The following is a 4481-nucleotide window of genomic DNA, read 5'->3' on the forward strand; positions in this document are numbered from 1 at the left end:
GGCAGAAGACCCTCAGCTCTCTGTACATCTCTCTTCCCATTTTATTCTTTGGGGACTGTTTTTCACTGATGTTGCAGAGAGATGCTCGAGTTGAAAGCCACGTCCTCCAGTGCATTGCTGCTAGCCAATACGGTGCCATGCCAATATCCCCCAACCCTGTGCTCTCTGCTAGGGCAAAGAGACACCAAATTGCCTCCAGAAGGGATTGTGCAGAAGGAATCAGGGTCAGGAGGGCACTGCTGGGGTTCTCAGCCCCAGTCCTACTGTGGCCATGAGCACGGAAGAGGATGCAACCTGAATACAGAGGTGGCAGATGTGAAACACATTCCGGATTCCATTTGTCCCAGTGGTTGTTAAAAATTGGACTTCAACGTGGTAAATTTCAGCTGAAAACCTACACAACCACGAGCAGTTCTGAGGTTTTAAAAGTGTTTCTTGGAAAGGCTTCCATGATTTTGGTTCCAGGCCAAAGTATCTTAGGTTTTCGGCAACAGCAAGCGGAAAGCTTTGCCAATAAAACAACATTTGGGGTTTTTATCTTCCAGTGGGAGAGAAAAACAAGAAAGAAATAGGTACTTTATTAAGGAAGAAAACAGCAATCAATCCGCAAATGCTTCTCAAGAAAACAACAATAATAACAACATTTTGGACTGAGGATTTCGTGAGCCTTTGCTGTAGGGAGGAAATGGTGGAGAAAAGAGAGAAAGGCTCTCAGCCTGGTCAGGGCATCAAAGGATATTGTGTGCATTTATATTGTACATGAATATTATTGAGCTGCTGGAAAAAAAACAACCCATTCCTCTGGGTGAAGTGAGCGGTGCAGAGGTTTTTAAAGTGCATCTCTTTGGAAACAGGAATGACTATTGACTGGAGGGGGGAAGAGCACATGGAGTTGTGTGTATTAGGGACAGACACGGAGAACATCAGCCCAGCTCCAAAATTCCCATTAATATAAGCTTGTACATAAATAAGGATGACAGCTATTGATTTTCCTTTGCAAGCAGCGTGCCCTGCCCTGGGTGATGAAATGCAGCCCCTTCTTTGAAGAGGTGTAAGCATGGCATGGCCGCAAAGGTTGTGATCCAGAGGGAAAATGAATGATGTTTGGCAGAGAGAGAACTGTGGCTGCTCTGCTCAGGGTGAACCTGTTGGAAAATGGCTGCTTGGGGCTGGAAGTAAGAAAGCAGAGGAGAGAAGCCCAAATTGTACTTATCTTTGGGATTTGGGTGAATTTTTCCTCTCCAGCCCAAGTGCATTTCACTTTCCCTAATACTTTGCTTCCAGCATGGCATCAAAGGGACAGAGTTAAGGGTATCTGTGTTGTTTCTGTTGACTAATAGCTGCATCTAACCATTTCCTGACCAACCTGCCTTTCACTTTCAGGGTGCTGCAGGAAGCTGAGCATGCTCCGACTCACTTCATTCCTAAAAGGACAGCTCATTTTCTCAAGGCTAGATTTGACACCTGGCATCCAATCACCCAGCCCTCCTCTTTCCCACCGCTATTGCTGCTGGTTTGTCAACATCATCAAGTCGAGAGGCACTAATTACCTTCCAGTGAGTAGGCACAGAGCCCTTGGGAAGGAGCCTGCGTGACTGCCCTGCTTGCTGCCTGCTTAACACCGGGCTGCGATGCTGCTGGAAAGAGGATGCGTTGTTGGGGCCGTATGACGTTTCCAGCTCAGTTTTCATGCACTGGAGCTGGAGGAGCTGAGGGTCAGGTATTAACAAGGTGCTGTGAAGTGTGGGGCCAGACGTCAGGAAAGGAAACACAGAGCAAAACTTGGTGTTGGGATGGTTCTGTGGCTCTTCAGCATCCTCTGAGCAGAGTTAGTGCTTTCCCCCAATACTCGGTGCTACTTCCAGGCAGGAATAACCCATTCCCTGCCCTTTCATGGGGCATACCAGATGTATTCAGGGTGATATCACTACCTTTGGATATTCTCAGGGTGCTCCTGCTACTGCATGCAAGCATCACTCTTCATTATGAGTCTTGGACATATGGTCAGAGATGTCCCCATGTTGGTGTTTCCAGGTGTGTGAGGACAGCTAAACACATCTCCTAGCTAATGCCACAGGGTTAACTTACCCCAGGAAGACTCAGGGAGTGATTCCTGCTGGGGGAATCTCTGTCCCTCAGTGCCATGCAATGATTCAATGCAGGGCTGCCAGTATGGTGCTCCCCAAACCTTGCTAAGACAGACAGCTGTGTGCTGAGCCCAGTGTTGTGTCAGGTAATTAGCTCCCATTTATATCCGTTAGGTGTGCAATTAGTCTCCTATTAATGCAATTAACGCTGTGGCATTAGCTTAAGTATGTAATTGGCACAGAAGGTAGCTGCAGCTCAGCTGCTGAGCATGGCATGGCATCTACTGTGTGGTTTCTGCAAGGATGGTTAGAGGGTCCTTTTAGAGGGTCAGATCTGACCTTGGCAGGCTGCAGGACCTGTCCTGAAATCACTGCAGTTCACTCCTGCCCTCCCTGGGACGATGCAGACGTCAGAGGCGCTGGTCCATCTGGCTGCCATTCTGTGGAGTGAGGAGTGATGGGGAGAAGAAATAACACCTCCATCCCCCCCCGAGCCATTCCTGGCACCCGGCCCCTCCTGGCAGTTTTCAGACACGAAGATCTGACAAGCACCGCGGCACAGACACAGTTGGCCTTTCAGAATGTCAGGGATGGAGAAGGGCTGTGAGGATGGGGAGGGATGGATGCTTTGCTGCATCCCAACCTGGTGGAGATGAACGCTCTTCCCACGTGTCCCGCTACCCTTTGGGTACACAGACAAGCCGCTCACCTTCAGTCTGTGTCAGTGGTTAACAGCAGAGCAGAACGAGGGTTCACACTGAGACTGGCCCCACTGAGGGTGTTTGGCTCGGGGAAAGCTTCTGACAATCTTGATTAACAGCCCCTTCATCTGCTCACAGCAGCGATAAGCCACGGGAGATCTGGGCTGATGCAGCTCTATAATCAAGAGGGTTTGAAAGAAGCAATTTTCTCCTCTTGCAACCCAGTTGATCCTCATTTAATTGCTGCATAGATTTCCCTGAATTGCCACAGCACTGTCTGCACTTCATCCTCTCCAGTAAGTCTGCAGTGCTTGACTCCTGTGTTGTTTTGCAGGCTGGGATGTGTGATGCTCTGGGATCTTGTAATCCCTCCATGCAGTTTTGGCACAACACAGCCGAGATGCAGCTCTGAAAACAGAAAATCCCTGTGGATGGAGCCATGCTTTGCTCCATGCTGTCATACATCATGCTGGGGAAAAAAGAAAAGAAATAGAAAAGCACAGAAATCAGATGCTGAAACCCTGCTGTGCAGGTGTTTGGTGATTTGGTGCTGGGCCACTTTGTCTCATTGTTACAGGCTCTGCTCAGTGTTGGCTTGACAGGTTTTGTTGCTGGGGATGGGATGAGTTTCCCTGAGCATCTCCTTGCACAAAGGGGGAGGCCAGAAGCATCCCTGCACACACAGCCCTGCAGAACACAGAGCTACCTGGAGCAAAGAAGGGCCATTTCCTATCTGCTGATCCTGTCTGTGGTCTCTGAGAACTTCTTTAACTGCATTAATGCATTAAAATATAGCTCCCATTAGCCGCTCAGATCATTTTCATCAGACTCATAAGCATTTCTATTACCATGCCTTTGCCTTAATGATGCATTACTGGTCAAACTTCAACCTGGACATCATCATTCCAGCCTATCACACAACACTTGTCCTGTATATCTCAATTTATTTTCCTTTCTATCTGGTAGATGAGGTCACAATGCTTTTTCCTGGCTTGTACCAGTCACTGCTTAGGGGAAGCCATGTGGGCAGTGGAGCCCATGGGCATGGTGCTTAGACCCTTCCCCTGGCAAACCTAAACTGGGGTCTTCCCCTCATTGTAGCAGCAAGTGGCTGGAAAAAGTTGCTCCTGTTGGGGCAGAAAAGGCCTGTGTTTGGGGAATCATTGGTTGGGTCAGGATGGGCATTTCTCATTGCTTCCACCAGGCAGAAGGATGCTGTAGGATGCCAAGTAGGGCACCAAACCCCATTACACTGATGACTCTTTGCCTGCTCCTGAAGCAGGGCTGGATGCAGGAGCAATGCAGCAGAGCTTTCTGTGGGACGGCACTCAGCAGAGCCCAGCATCTGGTTTTGTGACATAATCTGTGCCTCAATTTGCCCAATTTCTCCCAGGCTAACGCCAAGAATTAATGCAAGTTTATTTGTAGAGGCTGCAACCTTGTCAAGAACACAGGAGACAGCGATTGACAGGTCATTCATCTTGGAATTACTTGATAACTTCAAATATAATCATGTAATCAGCAGGAGCGTGTAATTATTATTTATGTGCACGGTGCTTACCAAATTACAGCACCCTCCAAGGCTCAGTGCGATGAGCAAATTAATTCTGCAGCAGAAGAGCTTGACCAGAAAGAGGTGTTTGCATCTGAATCTCACTAGTAAACACTGATGTATGAAATGAACTCGGGGTTT

This window comes from Excalfactoria chinensis, chromosome 24 (assembly GCF_039878825.1).
Source record: "Excalfactoria chinensis isolate bCotChi1 chromosome 24, bCotChi1.hap2, whole genome shotgun sequence".
NCBI lineage: Eukaryota > Metazoa > Chordata > Aves > Galliformes > Phasianidae > Excalfactoria > Excalfactoria chinensis.